This window comes from Phalacrocorax aristotelis, chromosome 5, assembly GCF_949628215.1.
Source record: "Phalacrocorax aristotelis chromosome 5, bGulAri2.1, whole genome shotgun sequence".
In the NCBI taxonomy this organism is placed as follows: Eukaryota; Metazoa; Chordata; class Aves; order Suliformes; family Phalacrocoracidae; genus Phalacrocorax; species Phalacrocorax aristotelis.
In genome coordinates, this window is record NC_134280.1 from 60,413,159 (window position 1) to 60,434,715 (window position 21,557).

General features: G+C 41.9%; 1 protein-coding gene across 7 annotated transcripts in view; it reads left to right on the forward strand.

The window, feature by feature from the left end:
* Nucleotides 1–1,372: 1,372 nt before the first annotated feature.
* The window catches only part of TEAD1 (TEA domain transcription factor 1), a 162,181-nt gene continuing 141,996 nt past the window's right edge, over nucleotides 1,373–21,557 (forward strand). For 3 of the 7 annotated variants that reach the window (XM_075094856.1, XM_075094857.1, XM_075094858.1), the window contains exon 1: nucleotides 2,301–2,443. The gene's annotated coding sequence lies outside the window, so the exon portion shown is untranslated. Of the gene's footprint in view, nucleotides 1,677–2,296; nucleotides 2,444–21,557 lie in introns of those variants that run through there. The other 4 variants (XM_075094850.1, XM_075094852.1, XM_075094851.1 and 1 more) reach the window with 2 other exon arrangements.

Genomic DNA, 21,557 nt, shown 5'->3' on the forward strand with positions numbered 1-21,557 from the left:
TCAGTGTAATTCATGTGATCAGTGGGAACATTGCATCTTCTGCTTGCACTGCCTGTTGTACGCACTCTGCCTGGTCCACAGAGGTAAAAAACAGTCGCAGCCTCTGTGTGAACTGCAACATAACCTTTAAGCGACTCGTTTTCAAGAGGCTCCTGAGTCAGTCACAGGCTCAAACGGTGGCTGTTTTGAGCATGGCTGACTTACAAGATTGGTACTGGGAAAGCACCAGGACGAGCACATTTCTGATATTCACAGAGAGACATGCTCGGCATCTCTTCTTAATGTCATACACAATATACGGGGCATTTATTGTGAATTCCACCAGCATGTGGAGAAGGTACATGTGATGTGAGCATGCAAATGCTGTCTGATGACACCAACATGTGGTTCTTCTGAGGCTGTAATGTGATTTTCCTGACACCTCCAAAAGCGGTAGCCCTGCTGGGCAAACTTTCAAAGGTGGATAGAGATGTATGTTTGCACATCAAAATAGGCAATTTATTTCACAAACAGGCACCGAGGTGTCCAGTTATCCATTTTGCTTATGCAAATACAAGTTTTCACAAGCACAACAGCTGTGCCTGCCCTGTGGTTATTTCCATAAGGTAGCGGATTGTTAACTGAAGGAGACATGCCTTATGATAATGCCTGGGGAGCATTTCTGGGGGACAGGTTGCACCCATACAAGAAGGGTAGAGATAGTCTAATGGCACTTAGGCTCATAACTAGAGTGGTGCAAAACTCGCATTGTGAAATCTGAAGCTGGGGCCAGTTTTGTGAGAAAGGTCACGACCTGGATTCAGGGTGAAGACTGCGGCCCCCTGGGCCACGCTATACCCACGTTGGCTTGGGGTGTGACACGTCTGTAGAGCCTTCCTGCTCGCCCCATGTGCCGGGGCTCTGTTGGGGGTGCTGCGCGTGGCCTTGCGGGCAGCGGCCTGCATTTCCTGGGGACTGGCGGGGTTTTGTTTGCAGAGGGCTCTGTGGTGCACCCAGGGGTTGGACGTGCGTGTGAGGAAGCTGGGCTTCCCAGGGGAGCCTCCCCACACACCAGGGCCCAGCCAGCTCCTGCGGCCCATGGCAGGCCTCCACTGCAGACCCCTCTTGCAACCGCATGCTCCGTTGCGGAGCATCGCGCGCCCTGTTGCAGACGCCCGCCGCCCGCGAGCCCTTTGCGGAGCCCCGCTGCGGGACCCCGTTGCACAGCCGCCGGGCGGCCGACGCGGTACCGCGGCCCGCCCTCCCCGCTCCCCTCCCGCCGGGCCCCCTCCCGCGGGCTCCCCTATGAGGTCAGCGCCGCGCGGAGGCCCCGCCCGCCGCCCCGCCCCGCCCGCCCGCGGCCGCAGGGGGCGGCGGGCCGCGCTCCGCCCCGCGGCCGCCCCGCTCCCGCGTTCATTTCATTCCTCCCCTCATTCCGCGCATTCCTCGCATCGCTGGCGCCGCGCAGCCCGGCCGGGAGCCCGGCCCGCCCCGCCGCCGGCCGGGCAGCAACTCATCCTCCGAGGGCTCCGTCCGCCGGCCCGCGGCAACCTACCGCCGCGGTATAAATAGCCAAACGGCGGATTAAAAATAGGCGCGGGGCCATAAATAGCCGGGGCGGCCCGGGGGCGGCGGGCGAAGTTTGCCGTCGGAGCGGGGCGCGCTGGCGGTGCGCGGAGGGGGGCCGCGGCGCGGAGGTAAGCGGGGGCCGCGGGCGCGCACGCCGCGCCGCCGGCGCTTTGTGCGGCGGGGCGGGGGGTCGGTCCCGGCCCGGGTCGGCCCGGGGGGCCGGCGCTCCCGCAGGTGCCGGGGCAGGCGGGAGAGGGGCCGCGGCGGGAGGAGAAGTTGTTTCCCGCGGAGTTTCTGGCGCTGCGGGGCCGCGGCCAGAGCTGCAACAGGCGGCTGCTGCCCTGCCCGCCCCGCGCCGCGCCGCGCCGCTCCGCTCCCCCGCGCCGCCGCTCGCACTTAGTTGCCTGAGTCACCGCTCTGCAGCCGGGCGCGCACACAGGGGCGCGCACACGGGCGCACACACACACACACACACACACGCACGCACGCACTCGCGCACCGATCCTCGGCATTTTTCACATTTTTTTCCACGGGGAAGCGAGAAGTTCGGAGCAGCCCCGGGCTGGCGGCAGCCGCTCGCAGCCCTCAGGAGCAATCCCCCCGGCGGTGCGGGCTGCCGAGCGGCCCGGCCTGGCTCGCAGCTCTGCTCCGCACGCTGCCCCGAGTTTTGCTGTCCTTCCCCCTTTTGTTTTCCTCTAAAAGATGAAAGAAGGAATGTCCTTTTTCGCTGCTTCTTCTCCTTCTCCAGAGCTGCTGCTGCTGCCGCCGCTGCTGCTGGCTAATTGCACATTCAAGTGGAAAATTTTCGGGAGTCAGCAGAAACATTGTATCCAAAAAAGACAAAGTCGCAGTTACAACAACACCGAGGAGATTGTCCCTGGAAAACTTCCTTTCGGTAGGAACCATAGGGTGGTTGTTTTTTTGTTTTTTTTTTTTTTTTTTTTATTTATCCATAACGTTTTAAAGAGATCTATTCTACAGATGTCCACAGTGCTGATGCGGAGGGCCGGTGGCAGCCTTTGTTCACAGAGGGAGCGTTTTCAAAGGAAGTACACTTCTAAGGGGGAGGGAAAAAGTTGTACAGTACGGCTTTTGTAACCAAATTAAAACAAAGCGGCCCCCTCCAAACAACTAAACAAAAACAACGAGGAGAAATCAAGCATGAGGGGAGAAAAATATATCTGTTTTTACCAAGCGAAAAAGTTTGCGCTCCTACCTCGCTTCAACGTAATCCTAGTCGTGATTTTTCTCCTCTTGAAATCTGTTTTAAGTGGATTGGTGTTACAGTATAAAAATATTTATGAAACAATGAAATACCAGCCACCCATGTTTCTCGGGAGAGTTGTTAACTTATTAGAAACAAGTGCCTGCCTTTGATATGAAGAAATGAAAAGTGACCTCCAGAAGTGCTGGGAAGTTAGGGAACAGTTCTGTCCTACGCTTTCTGCATGTAAATGGCTCCCAGTGTTTTTTAGTTGTTCGTTGCTGAGCACCATCCGGGAAAGAAAGGCCAAGAAACATCAGATAGTACTGGCATTTTCTGACATAAAGTAGTATATGTAAGAAATGTAAGCTGAAATGGCAGAGCCTCAGGGAAAAAAAGTACCTATGCAGCTGTATTCCTGTCTAACAGAAGCATATTTGCTTTCCCTTAGTGCTGATAAAGTTTAGAAAAGCAATATTGCCAGTTAGCGGTTTTACAGAGATAGCTAACCTAGATAGTGGCAAAGTTTGGAGTGGCGTGGATAAAATACTGTTTTCTCTAGCTGAATGTTCAGTTATTATGCACGGCATCTAATATGGAAATCTCTGTGGGAATGCCTCTTACAGGGAAATTCATGTAAATAAGTGCTACCTGCAATTGAATATGAAAACAGAGATTATTGTAATTACATTAGGACTTAATTTAAAATTATGTAGGGTGGTTCTTATAACCCTAGATTGGGAATGTGTGGCTGTAATGTATGATGTATCCTGTCTCTATAAATAGTTGGGGAATACCATTACAGGGATTTTAGATTGTACTGATGGTAGAATGGTATTATCAAAAATGACACAGACCTGTATATTAAATCGCTTCTGGAGGCGGGAGGGAAGCTTGCATGTTTGTGTGTATATATGTGTGTGTGTATATAGTTATATATATTTATGTATATGCACACATATGCATACTTTATTTGGGAATAGAAATACAGGAATGAATACAGTGGATGTTCTTAAAACACAAAATCAAAGATTTTATAGTTGGGTCACATTTTGGACTTGCAAGTTTTTAAAATCAACTTTTTGAAATGACTTTCATTAAGGATAAACTTTTCTGAGGTGCATTTATTTTTCACTTTCATGGTAAAACCTGTCTTTTCACACTGCACTGATTTTTAGTTAGGACAAGTGGCATTTTCTATACCAGTAGGGATAATTCTGCATTTTGTCTGCTGCAGGTTTTTATTAGCTGACCAAGCAGAAATCTTGGGTGCAAAGGATTTATTTCAATTTTTTTCTTAGTGATCCAGAAATACCTGTGGAAAGTACTTTATCGCTAAACGTGTTAGGTGTATTTTGAGCATCAATTTTACATATGCTGCTTTGGTGAAGTAAATATTATTAGCCTTTGCACCCAGGAGAGTGTAACAACAGCTCTTGAGATTCAAATTATGGTTTTATATTCTGTACAGTTTCTTAGTGCTGAGTGGGATGTAGCTGAGCAGCGAAGCAGGAAAAATTTTTATTTGACAAGAGTCTTAGCAAAGACAGCCTTTGCTTAAAGGAGTTTTAATTAAATGACTAAAAAAGAACAACAGAAACTTAATTATGAACTAGACCCGCCGTGAGCTTCCAGCTGAGAAATGATAGCGTATTGTGATGTGTGGAGATGTGTGAGCATGTGTGTAACATGTCTGGTATAATTTGTAACTAGTGTTTTGTTGTTGTTGTTGCTGGATGGTGTAGTGGTTTTGGATATCGTTAAAGTGGTTTTTAGGCTTTGTTTGTCCATGCCTGAAAAAGTTAAGTCACGTGCAAGGGGGGAAAAACAGATTTCTTCCTTCTTTCTTTTTAAGCTACCCTTGTAGATCAAATTGTAAGCAAACTTTTTGCCTGTACTTTGTCTTGAAGTGTAATAGAAACTTCTGGAGCTACAGAGGAATTCTGGTGTCTTTCACTTAAAAAAAGTGAAAGGTAAAAATATGTAATTGTGTATTATGATAGCTGTCAGTTTTAAATCTATAAAGTAGGATGGTTGCACTGCTGGAACAATTTAACTAGAAGCAGTCTCACTTTATTGGAAGGTGCCTAAGTCTGTTTCCAAAACACAACGATTTTGTGTACGGTTCTGAATGTGTGTGTTTGGGAGAAGGTTACCTTTCAAACATTATCTTTTGAACGCCTGGTTTCTGACTGTGTATATACACGCATACATCAGTCTTTTTAACTGGTATTTCTTCATGACATTAATATTAATGCTGTATCTTTCCAGAGATGGTTTTAAAAACTGTCTTTCTGAAGTGATTCCATTTATTTAAGAAGAAAAGGTTTGCTAGATCCAATCCTCACTCAGGTTAAAGTGGCTGGGATGACTCATAGGAATAAATATTCGCTGGATCAAATACTAAGATATTTACAGCATATGCTTTATGTACATGGCTAGTATGATATTTGATGTCTAAAGAAGGACATAGGTGCTATTTTGTATCTTTGATTAAAGCTTTGACACAGATGCTTTTTCAAATTTGTGTATGGGGCTTATGTTCTGCTTTGCTTGTAATCTGTCTAAAACTTGCAGGCAGATTTCTATTAAAAGTTGGTCACTCATTCCATTTGTGCTCTTGTTCGTAGCATGTGCAAATATGAGGTGAGGGCAGACTTTTTAAAAATCTGGTCGAAATTCAGCGTAATTCCATCGACTTCATATGGCCTGTTGCTGTATTACCTTGGTTGTAATAAGGGTGCAAACTGGCCCTTTAAGCATGATTTTGAAATCCCCAGTTCATCAGAGGGACCTACTTTTGCTTTAGAGAAATAGTACTTACTTATTTCTGGGATCTGAGGTTTAATTACTGTTTTGTCACCATGCTGCACTTTGCCATTAGTGCTTGCCTCAAGTAGGAATGTTTTCTATTTCTAAACTACAGTCATTTACTATTAAAAAATATAATTTAAGTGAGACTTAACAAAATTTTAGAACCTGCAAGAGGTAAATCATCTCCCTGAAAGAAATGGCTGTTAGAGGTTTTGTGGCAGTTTTTGTGAGTACTATATAATTTAAATTGTATCCTGTGATATATGAATGGATTAATGGCATTATTTATTGTAAAGCCAACCGACTCTAAGCCACACTGAAGACACATTTTTAAAAGAAAAAATCTCTGCCATAAATTCCCACTTTATGACCATATCTTGTTCTGTGTTCTTGCACAAAACTCCTTTTGACTTTTGCAAGTGGAACAAGGATGGAATAATATTTCCTGGAATAATTTTGTGTTTGGTTTTAATGATTGCTCATTTCCAAAACATAAGAGAGTGAAAAGTTGCAGACTTCAATCCTTTGAGGCAACAACTTCAAATCTGCTCCTTAGATTTGTCGCATAAAATTCAGCTAGGAGTTTTTGTATGAAATCCCGATCCCGCTGCAATCACTGTGAGTTTTCTCCTGTTATTGGTAAAGCCAAACTTTCTCTCTGTGTTGACGCAGATTCAGCAACTTTTACACTATATCAGATTATTAATGTTCCGCCAGAATTATATTAATTTTAAAATACAGGGATTGAAGAAGTGGAGGGAAGAGAAAGAAGGCAATAAGCCTATGTCAAAATCTGGCTCCTAACAACTGATTTGAGATATTCTACACAGGAAGCCTATGAATGTCTCAGAGTAACCCGTCATGTGCTACATGCCCTTATTTGTTAGATGCATTTTGTACATACGTCAAGAACATGATGAAAATCCGCAGAGTGTGTAAAGGGTTTATAGACACTTGCCCAGTTGGTGCAGGGCTGCAGACCCATTTCCTAGTCCCTCCAGCTTGTGTCTGGCTTCGTCAGAAACCGCCCTTTTCAGTTTGGCTCCCCTCCAGTCCAAGGTATCACCTACAACTTCTTGTTCTTTTGTCTTCTAGTCATTGTTTACTGGAGCAACGTGATTATTCCCTTTGCATCCTGCTGTACCTTTCCAAATGGCCTTCTTAGATTTCCAGCTCTTATTCACTCTTCGCTAAACTTTTGAATCGGAGATAGTCCGTGCGGCAGCAGAAGCATATGAGCAAAAAATACAAGTTTATTTGCTAGCAGGTCAGAAGGTAAAATGTGAAATCTCAGCGCGCTGGGAGGGGGAAGGGAAGGAAGGTTTAGGGTTATGTGTAAAACTATTAAAACGCTATTGACGGAATCTAAAACAATGACGAGTGCTGTTGTTTTTACAGATACATGAACTGAAAACTGCTGCTAATGATGGGAAATGTTAATTATGTGAGAACATATTGAACTTATATTCTCTGGCATGAACTTTTTTAAATGCATCAACTGTGCTGCCTTTTATGCACACAGCTTTCTAATTATCATAATTCAGTACAGCTCTGGCTTTTGGAAAGAGTTCAAGTGCAATCTCAACTTAACATGAAAGGATTTTTTTTTTTGTTAAACTGAGAATGTTCAAGAACAATTTGAAAAGATAATCTAAAAATGCTGCATACTTAGCTGGGTATAAGTCAGAAAATAAATATGTTCCCATAACTGTCTATCAAAGCAGAATAGATTATTAGAACAGAAAGTTATCTGTTTTTCTCATTATGTCTTTCACACTCCCACAGAACACAACTAAAAGTGCATTTCCATAATTGAATACCATAGTCGGATCTACTATATATTGATTGACAGTAGTTTTATTTTGTCAGTTTTTGAAATGGTTAATTGAGTGGATTACTGTGTTGTTATTAAAAGATTTTTTTTCTCAAATAGTGTATAAGTAACAAAGATTTAATTTTCTTAAATAAAGCAAGAAGACAGCTTTTTTTGTATTAACCCACTGTGTTTCTGTAACATATTAAAGTTCCATTGTAAATCTTCCTTATGGGTCAGTATTCACACCTTGTCTTTGTGCAGCTTGAGGGGGATGTAAATACCAGGTCTTTCTGAAGCTTTCAAAAGTGTGGGTTTTGGTCTGTTTGGTTTTTGTTTGGATTTTGTTTGGGTCTTGGTTTTGGGGGTTTTTTTTCCTATATGAGGGGAAAAGAAATTTCATTTAACTTGCACTTGAATTATCCTTTCAAAAATTTTGGTTTTGTACGTGATCAAACTGTTAGTTTCCACCCCACCCCACTCCATTTTACCCAGCTTCTAGCTGAAAGAGAATCAGAATTTTTTTTTCCATACTTGTCCTTTCCTTTACTACAGTACATGCTACTTTTCTAAAATGCAAAAGAAAGCTCCAGTGAAACAAAATGACTTCATTTGAGCTGGCACTTAAGAGCAGAATTCACTTCCATAGTGCTGAAATAAAAGAAGCCAAGTGTTTTAAATAGCCACTCCCCTAGGCCAGAGTGTTTTTAGAAAAGCTCATTGTCTAGATTTGAGCTGTAGCAGTATGCCTGTCTCTGTTAAATCTCCTGATCCAGACAGCTCGATTTCTAAAGTTGACATCTGGTTTACTCTTTGTTCACCTGTTTAAAAAAAATGCAAATAGACGAGTGCGCCATTGCCCTAGAGCTCTGCAAAAAAATAAAAATGCTGTTGACAGTTTGTCAAATAGTGCTTCCAGTCTAAGACTGCAGTAGCCTATTGTTATGCCAGCAACAGGCAACAGAAGTTGTGGCACCATATGGCTAGTATATGCTTCAGATAAGCTATCTGTTAATTTAGCTTATCAGTAGCGTTTTGATATGCTTCATGTTTGAATCACCAACCAGTATGGCCTTGGGTATTTTTGGTGCCAAATTATTCCTTAACATTATAGACATCACAGTTATTCCCTTGGTGGAATCTCTTGCCATTCATTCACCTCATGGTGCCGTGAACAATGGTGCTTATTTTTGGAATTAGCTGGCATGTTTTTTTACATGGTCGTCTTTCTGTTGAGAGATTATAATTCAGGAATGACATTTCAGTTTTAAGGGGAGAAAATGTCAGAACAGGCTTTGGAAGAAAAAGTAAATTCATAGAGGTTTAGTGGATTAAAGCCTCTATTAGGCACATCTCAATTAAAAAAATGTATAGTGTTTGGGGTCATTAAATAACAGTAGAAAGGAAATTTTGTTCATATTTAATCTACCACCACCATGAGTACGCACTTCTTGTCCTAAAGCTGGTTTACAGTTTAAAATAAAAGGCAAAGCTCTGTAAACAGTTTCATTTTCCACATCCCTGATTTTACCTTTGTTCTTTCAAAAAAAATAACCTTTAAAAACAATTGTGTCCCTATATCTGCTATCAGCTGATTTTTGAAGTCTTTTATTTTTTTTATTTCTGCTTTTTCCACAATCAACTGAAAACCTTGTAGAAAACTTGAAGATTCAGTGGACGTTGCTTCATTTTCCCCCTACCCCCGCCTTTCTTCGGCTGTAATTATTTTGTTGCAGGAAAAGTCTCAAACCATAAATACAGCCTTACATTCAATGCCGCAGTGATGTCCTTAGGGTTGAATCTGTCTGTTGCTCTCTGACCTTGCGGCACATTCCTTTGTGTCTTCTGCCCTACAGGCTCCATCTCACTGTTCCTTACAGGGCACCGCATCTCTCTCTGGTTGCCTGGACCCTCCTCTTCCCTTGGGTATGCACTTACTTGCTCTTGGGCAGCGCTTGATTAGGCTCTCCTTCCTCTGGATTATGGTGGCTTTTTGTTTCCCTCCTTTTGCTATCCATCTTGCCAGGTGCTCCTTATCCTAACTCTTCTGCTGCTGCTCATGGATGTGGTCTTGCTGTTAGGTCTCTTTGCCCACCCCAGTTGCCGTGCTGCTTCCACTCCTTCCTTGCCCTGGCTATTGGAAAGAAAGGATGGCTTGTGCTTGTGCAATGCCTTTCATGTCCAGGATCCTTAATGACCAATTAAAGGGCCAGATTCTCTCTCAAAGAAATTTGCAGTCATCTTCTAAGTCTGTTTGCTGACACCGCCTTTTTAGTAATGAAAGAAGGCCAAAGAGAAGAAAAATTTTCTCCTGCCCCTTTGGAACAAGAGCAGTATGACAGTCTGTAACAACAGCCATTCTCTAACGCCCCACTGAAGTCCACCCAGATGATCTGCATGGAAAAATGCAGGAGCTGGCAGAGCAGCTAGAGGCCAGCCAGGTGGGCAGTGAAGTGAGAGGTGATGCTCCCACCTCACCACTGTGCCCAAGTCTTCATGGACACCTGCAGAAAACAAGACAGATTTCTTGCCCATCGCTTGGAATCTAAGGCTGCTAACAGAGGCTTTTAGTTTCTCTGCAGGGACGTGAAATGCTAGCGTCTGTCCACTTGGAGCTGGGTTGGGGGTCACCTCAAATTTTAAATCTGTTTTAAATTCAGATTTAAAGTTCAGGTCCATGGTGTGACTCATGCAGTTGGACGATAATAGCATTTTTTGTGTTCTGGCTCATTGCAGATTAGACCTGTGATCTCTCATTCTCATGGTGTGACTGGGGGGAAGGTAAGTGAAAAGGCTGGGAAAGGGAAAGGAGAGGTATTGAGACTTCCAATTCTCTGTGAGGCACATGTGCATCTTCCCTACAAGTAATTTCTAAGCGCTTAACTGTGAGAGGCAATTTTCATTCCACTAATGTATCTAGTTATCACCCATAATAAGTATGGTTGCTCTTGGACTGGTGGAGCCGTTAAAACATAACAAGTCTGTGTTTATTTAGTATGATAAGATGCATCTTTCATATGGGTATGGGGTTTGGTTTTTACTTATTTTTTTTTTCTTGGTTAAACTTCAGAGCCTGTGAAGTTTTAGTTGATTTGGTATCTGCTTGACTTGGCTTTACTAGTGTTTCGTTGGTTCCAGTCATTGTTTTGTAAGAGGAAATCCATAGCTCCAAATAATGTGCATTTTGCTCTTTAAATTGACTGTTATTTATGCATAGTAATTTCTTGCTTTGTTTCTTGGCATATTTACTATATGTTTACTGACCTGTTGTAGATAAGCAGTTGAAGGGGCACATCTGAAAGACAATTTAAAAATATACAGCTTCCTATACCAATTCATTTTAGCCTCTAGCATTAGTAATTTTTTGTTGGTGAAACAATGACCCATAAATAACCTTATTTTCCAAAATCTCTAAAAACAATACAAAGAAGTCCAAAGGGTAGTAGAATTATCATCGTTCTTCATTGCTTGGAAAATTAACTAATATTCTGGCCTCTGAGATTTTGGAAACAAATTAAAGAACCCTTTTTTAGGTAGCAGGCTGCTTTTAATGGTTCTTCTGTATTAAGGAAAGTACAGTATTGTAGGTTATTTATTTCTGGGCATGCAGTACAGGGTGAAGAGCCTGCAATTCAGCTAGCAATGCCTCTGTGCCCTGAGGTAAACTCTATTTCACAAAGGGAATTTTGATTATGGTCTACTGCTCTGTAGCATAGTGGAGGCTTCAAGAGGCAAGTGGTAAATGCTACCAAAGAAAAGCTGGATGGGAGCCACTGACGTCATCTAAGTAAATCTGCTGTAGGACTATAGCCATAAAATGACTGCCAGCCACTGAGCGCACTTTGGCCTTTTCTTGTCAACTGTTTTAACTGCTGGTTGTTGTTGGTGGTTTTCTTCCCCCCCCCCCCAAGCAACATGCATTTTGTTTTCTTTTTTTTTTTTGTGCTAGTTGTGCACATGGTGAAATATAGAATTGCTAACATCCCCCTCCCTCCCCGCAGCACTCTACATAGCGTGTGAGTAGCTGCAGCTTGCAGTTCAAAAATTAAAAGTAAACCAGTACTTTTCCACACATGAGCCTAGCAGAATTAAGCTTCCATCACAAGCTATTTTTTAGGTGCAAGAGCCTGGCAGTTCAAGTTACAGCATACTGATGAGGTTTGTGTTGTGGGCAAAAAGCGTTTTGATGCACTGGAGGGCACGCTTCCCTCTGGAAGAACTAGACATGGAAAAATGGCTGGGTTTGGATTCTGAATTAGCACAAAATGCATGTATTTGTGAGCGCTCAAGATCCAGTGTTAGTCATTGCTTTAAAATTGACCTCTACGTCTCCAGTCACTCCTGAAACAAAACTTTCCTGCTGTTTCACATACCCAAATGTCTTGTTACCAGCTGATCTTTTGATGATACTTTTTATGTACAGCTAAAGAAGCCACCGGCAGTAACAATAGTAGCTCTAGGATTCATTGATTAATATGTAGCAGTAGGTATATGTGTATCTAAGGGTATATCTCAAAATGCAATTGAAGCCCCACCTGTCTTCCACTTCAATTTCAGCTGTATCAGGATTTCCACAAAAGTACTTGGGTCTCTGACAGTGGATTTTGAATTCATTGTCAACATTCTCTTGAAATTAATTTCCAGGAAGTTTAACATACTATTTTTTTAAAGCAGAGTGCACTGTAAAACACATTTATAATTATTAGCCAGTGTGTCCCATGACGATTTTTATTTACTTGATTTATGTAGTTTTTTAAACTTTAAAATAAAGATTAAGCATCACTGGTTTTGAAGTTTGAGTCTTATGATCAGAAATATATTAAAACCAGTATCTTATCCATGAATCATTAGATGAGTCAGTTCCTGAAACCACTACAAGCCTCACAGTTCTTGGCTACGACTGAAAGCAGGAAATCCAGGCTTCAATAACTTCCTTTCCCAGTACTGGCTATAGCAGTGTTAGTGGTTAGTATATGCTGCTTTTGTAAGCAATAGGAAGATGTATGTCTGAGGAACAAAGGCACTCAAGTCAATTTGCTGAAACTGTTTATAATTTGTGGTCTTGATTTGAATGTCAGGATATATTGGCGTATACTACATTCTGTGCTGCAGTACATTTTCCAACAGTGATGTTCAGAATATGAAATAGAGGGAACGCATAATGGCACAATTCTTGGACAAACCCCATCTATATCAGTTCACCAGAAAACAGGAAGATATTTTAGTGATATCATCCAACTCCTGAAGAGTAATGGGAATGAGAACTGAACACATAGGAGCACATTTAAAATGTTTATTTAGCAGTTACTTTGTTTTATGCTTGTGCAACAAACTATTTTTATTCTGTTACAGTGCTCCAAAAGGGCTTGAAAAAAACCCAACCCAAACTTGGAACTTGTAAAATAAAAACACATGATTTGTTTTTCAGTCTCCTTTTTTGTAGTGAAAACTGTTTGCCTCCTCATAATCAAGGACACATTGATTGTCTCTATGTCAGTGGAGCATTGCTGGCTGCAGAATCTGTCTCTTTAAATGTGGAGTGCCTGTACACCACAACATCTGTGCAAGGGGATGCACTATTTACCTTGTTAGGCTAACTGGGCCAGATTCAGGTTTGGTACCATGTTGATCTTAATGTGTTTACACCTGGGAAGTGTTCAACACTATGTTTTTCTTCAGTGTTATGAAAGGTAGTTTGGTATCTTGTACTTATTATTTGGTTAATTCAACTCTCTAATTAATTAGCAGCACATAAAAGCCAAACCTAACTTCTTTAATTATTCTTTTTGTTCTTCCCTCCAAAAAAAATCATTTGTTCATAACAAACTCAGAAGAACAAAAGTATTGAGAGCAATAAATTGGTGAGACACTGCAGTAAAAAGCTACTTTTGACAGCATTGGTTAAACTGTATATGCAGTATTGATTAAAAACAAATACAGAGCTCTTCATTTAAACAGGCAGAATGGTTATTGCACATTAGGCAATGACATCTTTTGTTTTTGATTATATGTGAAATTGCTTTAATAAAGCAAGCTACAAGTTGGGTTCTTTCATAGCTGGTGCAGCTCAGTGTTGGTAAATTGACCTGAGTGTAACTGATGGGCATTTGTAGAGTTTTGGAGCCAAATGGCTGACACAGGTCATCCCATACTGGTGTCCGGTGTGGTGCTTTTTGAGTCTTGTGTTTGTCAGGCAGTACCAAGGAGGCTTGGGCTGGGGGAAAAGGAGGGAACGCAGACCACCTTGAAGGCAGCTAAGAACTGAGATCCTTTTCATGTGAAGACCCATATCCATAATAGAAACTTCCCACCTCCTCCCTCTGTCTGTGCAACTCCATGTTCATGGGAAAGACCTGGAGAGGGTCAATCCCTTGCTCAGACAGTGACAATGGAACCTTTGAGGGACTGTTTTGAGTTATGGGTAAGTTCGCCCTTGAGGGAGAGGAAGAGCTTCTCTCCTGGTTGACAGGTTTGCGTCAGCACAGTTTTCATGGGCACTTTTCCGATGGCCCATGTCAGCTGCCCTTTTTTCCCCCGCAGTAGGGCTGGTAGCATCCATCCAGGAACAGGCTACTGGAGCTGTGCCTGAGGGGTGCTGCTGGGACTTTCGGCATGGCAGTGAGCACCCAAGCAAGCTGCTTTGTCGACTGCGGGCGTTGGGATTTCTCTTAGAATATGTAATGGAATGCTATTGAGCCATGAAGGTGCAGATAGTGTTTTAAAAAAATGTAAACAAAGTAACTGGCCCATAACTGCAATTCTCACTGCAGCAACTTCTCTGGTACAGGAAGTCGGTAGAGATCTCAGGTTTTTATACTGAACTTTCGCAAGTACTTGCTGCTCTGCTTCTGGAGGCAAGCCTACATCAGGTGAGGGACTTCAGTAGAGAGTCATATCCCAGGCAAGGAGAGATCTGTACCGTCACGCTTGTGTAGTGCAGAGCATCATATGAGCAGAGCGGCTTGGGGTTAGCACGCTGCAGCTATATAAACAGCTACACTGTTTTGGAGGCAAGCTGGCTTCTCTCACCCTTCCTTCTCTGTCACGTTTTAAGAAAAAGGAGTGGCCTTTGAAAGAAGCGCTAGATGCTTGCATGCAGGCAGGAGGCTCCTGGGGAGACATGCATCATTTCTTGCTTTCTCTTGGTTAGTTTAAGTGGTGCTTTATTCACAGATGCTGAGCTTGTGTGCCAGCTGTTTGTGTACATAGGAGAAGAAGCCTCACTCAGGTGTGTCCCCTCTGCTATGGGGAGCCAGATGCTGATGCTTTAGGCATTGCAGTGTTCAGCATCACACCACCTATTGTGGATTTAACTTACTGCTTTGTAATTAACTTCTTGTAATAACAATAATTACAATAATTAACTTACTGAAATAACAAGGATGTTCATGCTGCTTCTGCATGCTTCTTTTGGGACAGAAATCCTTCTTTCTTGTTTTCTGTTTAAGGGAAAATTTAAGCACTTTAGTAGCAGACAATAGCAGTGAATTTTCACAGGATCAAAGAATATGTGAAAGGCATTGTTCATGTTTATGACCATATGAAGGGCAATTTTCTATTAATTAATGTTAAACAACTGATTGTTTAAGAACAAAGAAAAAACCTTCAAGTGGAATAAGCATCTAAAAGTTTAGAAGCAGATTATAGTTGTACTTGATTTAATCTATTTAACTTGCAAAGAAATGTAAATGATTTAATATTGTTCTTTTTTTAATTGAACAGTCCTGAATATGGGAATTGTAATGCATAAGATCTGGAGATACATTTTGATCAAGTTCATATACTTTAAATGTGTATGAACTGAATATCTTTGTGTTACTATTGATCAGAGAGATGTCTTGTTGCTCTAATGTGGATCTTGGTTTGGGATTAGAGGCCTGGGGCTTTGAATTGCTTGCTGTCTGTAGACCAAGTCATCAGTGGCTAGTGATTGATTCATTAATTAAAATCAATTTAAATGGATTTGTAAGCCTCGTGTAACAGTTTATCTTATTAACAGCATGAGAAAGGCACTGTGATCTGCAAGGAATGTGTCACTTTAGACAAAATATAGCAGGATTTTTATAGGAGAATTTCATGAATTGCTGTTGCTGTAAGCGATCTATGCAAATGAAAGAGCCGTGCTTAATTCCTACATTAAACAGACTCTTCCTCTTGAACATGTGTTTTTTTTATTATTTTTTGTGAGCCTCCTCCAAAAGACTTGACTTTAATCTGCATGCGTGTGCCTGTGCTTGTGTACATATTCATGGTCACAGAACCTTGTTAAGTATTGTCGAGCTTCTGATATATTCTGATCTTGGAGATTCTTATTTTTCCTCTAACATCTCCCTCACCCCATTTAAAAATATCCACAACAAGAAAAATAATTTTCTAAATTACTGAAAACAAAATGACAGAAAGTACATCTAATGCTGTTTAATCCATGCTCTGCCTGCTCAGCAGTACTGTCTGGAGGAGACACTCTGGACATCTGGAGGGGCTGCACGGGCAGCGGGGAGCTCTGGCAGAAGTGAAAGTGTTGAAGAGATGGCAATAAAAGCTTTCCTGGCTGGGAGAGGGGAGGCTTGTCTGTCATCTTTGCATTTGTTTTGTAATGCCTTTTTGCATCAAGATGTGTAGCAAGTCATTCCAGGCGTCTATATACATATTATGATGCTCTGTTATCAGGCCTCAAGAATATCTAAGCCAAGGTGTCAGCAAAATCAATGGGAATTTTGATTTAGTTTCAAACAGAGCTGGGTTGTTGCCTCCAACTCATAGCTTTGCCCACAACTTTTCAGTAATCTCAATAATGTGTGTACTCCGCATCTGATTTGTAAACCAGGCTTCTACAGGAAAGGAGATTTTAAATTATGCATGCTACGTTGTAGCATCACTTTGCATATTTCTTCCATCGTCCGTGCTTTCAGTGCATTTGTGATTAGGGAGCAAAATGAATTAAATGATGAGATCCTTTTTCATTACAATGAAGCTGGTTTCATTTCATGTTTCCTCTGCTGTGTTATGAAAACGGAAGAATCTATGAAAACACGCAGTAATAAATTGTTGATATCAGCTGAAAAATTTTAGTGACCTTAAAAAAAACCACTAAATGAAACTACTACCATCATATATCTCTGGATTGCCTCGGACACATCATCCATTCAACATGTAGGCAATTCTTCAAAGCAAAGCGTTGTTGATGAGTTTTGTTTGTTAGATATTCTTACTGTCACTGGCAGTATAGGCTATAAATTTTTAACCAAGAAAAGGTTTGAAACTGGATTGACACTGTAAACCCAATTGTAGCTGGGTTTTTTTTTTACATGCATTGCCTGAGTTGTGTGGAATTTGCCATGGTAGAAAGCTTTTTCATTGCTTATGGAAATTGAACAAGTTATTTGGGAGATGCGGTATTTTAAAATAAGTGTAATACCTTACTCATTTGACTTGCAAGAAAGCTTGGTGGTGACCTCCAGTTTACTCCGTGGTTCTCTCTCGGTATTCTTTGGGTTTTGACTTTGGAGGATGGGTGATTCACCTCACCATGCATGTTGGGCATGTTGCCAGCCCGCTGCCTACTAATGGCTCCTGTAAGAAATTTGGAGGACAACGCAGAAGTGCAGGAGGACAGTGCAAACTACCAAAACAGCAGTTCTCGGGGCTCCTCAGTGCACATGTACACCTTCTAAAAAGCCCATGCTGCTTGCTGCACCAGTCCCTTTCCTTCTCTGAGTCTGCAGCTGGTGCAGATGTGTTAGTGTGGAGGTTCATGGCTGCATCCTGCTGGGTCACTTGAGCCTATGAATTTGGAAGCTAGCATTGAAATCCTGGGCGTGACAAGTTATTTCATCCTGGATGCAGCCCTTGAATCCAGGGAGAAAGCCTTCTTGCCCTGACTTACATTAGCTCTTGTATTAGCATGCCAATCTGAAATCAGAGTAGTCATGCAATAATTATTTTGTGAACCCTTTGGTTTGGAAAGGAGCAAGAAGACTCTTGAACTTAGAATAAATGTGCTGAGTGGTAGCATTTCCTTCAAAACGAGAGAAGAGAGTAAGGCAGGACATAAGGAGGACGTAGCCCTCTCAAAGTGGCTAACTTGCACAGAGGTAACTCCAAGGTAGAAGACACAGGCTGTGACTGCTAGCCCGCTCTTCTAGTACTGAATAGTACATGGGAGTGTAATCCTTTCCTTGAGTTGCTTCGTCTTATACATCCAATTCCTCAGCTGAACCACACTTTCAATTAATTGACTTTCTTCAGTTCAGTTTCTACCGTAGGGTTCTGGCTAAAAGGAAGAGGACGTTGTTGGTGAATAGCTTTTAAATAGCACACTGCATAACCCTGCCATTATGACTTCAGGGAATATTTTCCATTCCGTGTTTGTCTATAACGTGAATCTTTGTAACATTTGTCTTGTATTAAGGCTGCAAAGTTTTTTTTGTATGTATGTTGCAAACCTTGTGAAATGTTTTTTATTCTTGCAAATTATAAATAGTTCAGTTGGCTCAGCTATCCCTTTTGTAAGCACATGATTTTTTTTTTTATAATAAGACATAGTTATGGGGCAGTGCTATACAAAATGCAATTGAGTTGTATAGCAATAAAATTTCCATGGTGTTCTATGAAGGTCAGTGGTATGCAATTAATTGCTGGACTGATGGCGAGTGCTGGGTAGGAAGTGTTGCTGCCCTAGACACTAAATATAATAATTAATATCAGGGGTTAGTATTAAAAGCATGGAAAATACATGACTATCATTAGCACAGAATTTGTGCTGATATTTGTTTTAACAAGACTACGGTAGATGTAGGTTCATGCCTTAATGTTACGCTTGCAATTTATAGTTTGCATCTTCAGGGAAAGTATCTGTTCTGAGGCTTGGAGGATATGGTCCAAATTAAGAAGACTTGGTACTTAATTTGTTGCTAAATTTTTGGTGCTTGGTACACCAGTCTTACTAAATAATGTTTCTAGTTCTCTGTATATCCAGAGGAGAGAGCTGTGTGCCTCTGAAGGTTTCCAGAGGGGGATCCTGGCCATCCACCCTCTGTGCCTAAATTGAGGGGGATGGCATCTCCCTTGTCCGAATAGGGAAAAGTAAGAGTTTACTTGGGTGGGGATAAAGCCGTCATTACGTATGGAAATTCAGGGGTGGATTTGAGCATCTCACTCTCTTGAATGCCTAGGTTATCTCTGCCTGTTTTATACTGTAGCTGCCCTTTCCTGGCCTAATGAAAGTATGGAAGTATCACTGGGCAAAGGAGAAAGGAGGGGTTTGCAGAATAAGGAAGAATGTGTATTTGAAAGGTGCCTGATTTAACTGTATCTGCATGCTCTGGTTTCTCAGGCTCAGTGAGGTATTTCTGTTTTACTTAATAGCATTTAGAAAAATTGTAAGAAACAGTCAAAATGTTAATGTTTATTTTTCCCCTCTTTACAACACAGTCCTGTGAATGCAGCCTGCCAGATCCCATTGTATTTAATTCTGCTGCCGCGCCATGAGGCTGACTTCGACAACTGGAGAGCATTTAAAATGTACCATGTGGTAGATTCCAGTGCGTGAAACTCTCACAGTGCACTTGTTATGGTGCGATGCAAACAAGGCATAATTGCAAGGAGCACAGGCTGAATATTCTGCTGGAACAGGCCAGATTGAACACAAAATGTCATAACTGTGAAGACTGGGGGGAAATCTTGGCTCCAAAGGAGTCAAAGTCGTAAATGAATGGAGTCCCCTCCACTTACCCCGTTATTCACAGAGTCTTTTAGAGCAGCCTTCACTCACTGACAGAGTAAAGAAACTAAGGAAAATTCAGATTAATATTTGTCAGTTTAATGTCTCTCCCTAGTTTTAATCAGGTAGATTTATCCTCTTTAGACGAACTGCTGAAGATGGTAATTGCTCTTGTTTCTCCCCTGATTTTAAATGTGCACTTTTTATGGGAGGATCAGTAGGTATTACTATAAAAAGGACAGTTTGCCTTGGCTTAGTCCATCTCTGTAAGAGCCATAACTTGGAAACAGAGGAATGGTTCCCCATGAAATGCTGCTGCTGTTGAAGGCATTGAAATGTGTTGTGAATCCCTGAGGCCAAGTGCTGTGGGAAGTCATGAATGAACTTTTCAACATAGGGTGCAGAACAGTTCATAGATACTTCAGTGGAACAAAAACTTTAAGTGATGTTTTAGAGGATTTACCATTCTCCATGTGGGCTAAACTTCAGTAAATAAAATTGCTGTAGATTCAAAATAAATAGAAAGTTTAAAAATATTTTGCAATGTAGAAATATAGCGTATAACAATTCTTATCAACACATGTTTAATTTCATTGGATTACAGCTCTTCTAATCTGGTGATTTTAACATGCCTGGGGATTTTTTTACTGCTTCTGGGAAGAAAAGTGATCATGTGATTAAGGCACAAGTCAGGGGGCAGAGATTTGCATTTGGTTTCTGGGGCAGAGTTGAGTAAGGAAGCTGGGAGAAGTGTCCATTGCTCAGATTACTAGTGTAGGGGCAGTCAGGGAAAAATCAGAGAAAAATCCATCCCTTTGCATTGGGTGTGTGAGTTAATATTTGCAAAGCCCTTTTATATACCTATGTGGAAAGTGCTGTCAGTGTAAGTGATTGTCTTTGAGATAGAGATTTCCCTACTTCTTTGCTTTACACAATTTTCTGTAATTGGCCTGGAGTGGTGAGATTGAGTGTAATTAAGTCTCATAATTAATTAATATGAGAAAGCCTACGCAAAAGCAGAGTAAGTATTTCAGATTTCATTATTTGTTCCCGTCTGTAAAATTGGAGTAATAATACCTTGTTACTTAATGCTGTAAGCAATAATTGGGTAATAGTTATAAAGTGCTTTATTATGAAAATGTATGTAAAGAACCATTTCTAAGTGGTGAAACTGATGCATAGGTCTCAGTCTTTGCAGAAAAGCTGATTCCCCTCTGAAGTAACATGCTGAAACTGGCGTATCCCAGGACCAGGAGAAATATCAAGTCCGTATTTAAGGCTGCTCACAGAATGATCACAGCTTTTTGAAATAGTCTTGCTGAGGACTTGTCTTTTTTTTTTTTCTTTTTAATTTAAATAATAGTGTAAAATCCTTAGTTAAAGGTGATTTAGACTTCCCACAGTCACCAAACAGGCAAAACAATTGTATCATGATTTAGGACGTAAAATCTCTGAGCACGTTTTATGATGAACTGTTAATAGACTGTTTTCATCGCATGCAGCAGTTCCAGATCCATAAGGATAAGGCAAGTTACAAAGCCCCCTAGATCTCTTTCTGAGAATGACCTGGCAGCAGCTTTTCTTTCTTCTTTTGCATTTGTAAAATTGAGTACAGGTATTGACCTGGGCATTCACTTCACCGATTAGACACCAAATGTAAACCAAAGGCTGCCTGCACATGTCTTTCCAGCAGCCTGTGTGGAGGAAAAATCACCTGTGCTGCCTGTTTGGCAACGTGTCCACAGGCGAACAAAATGAGGAATGAGTCAAACCCAGCTGCCCTAATGGCACTGAGGACAGCAAGCAAAGGTCAATAGGTGTCTGCTGGCTGGTGTGTTTCTGGGAATAAGGCTTGGACTGGGGATGGGCTGTCAAAAAGCTCATTTTGATTGCTCCCTGGAAAGGTACCGAAAGCCATGAAACTTGGCCATAACAGTCAGAGCTGAAGCTTTTCAGTGAAACCGCAAATGATATGGCCGCTAAGCCAAGCAAAGACAAGCAGTTCAAACCCATGCCCAGACCATACTTTTACCATCGCTTTGGCTTTACTCTACCAGCTTTGCAAAACTGAAGTGCAGGGAGCAACCCCAGAGGAGGAAGGATGAACCTTGAGTAATTAGCCTTCCAACGGCACAACAAACAGTATTTGTGCCTGGCAGGAGGCCAGGCCATCAGTACGACGGGTGAGGATCTGGTGAATGAAGCTTGCTTCAAGCAGTCTATGACAGCCTTCCCTGAGTGCCTCTTGGAGGTGTTCCCTGACAGATCACTCGCGGGACTGGTCGGACAGTGGTGAAGCGGTTCGCTTTGTAACTCCCAGCACTCTGGTAGTATCCTGAGCTAAGTGCCGTGGTGATACATTTGCCTATTGCTAACCTCAGAAAGAAACCTCCAGAGCTGACTTACTATGGGGAATACAGGAAGGGTATTTCAGAATGTGCCCTCTGTAGATGTAG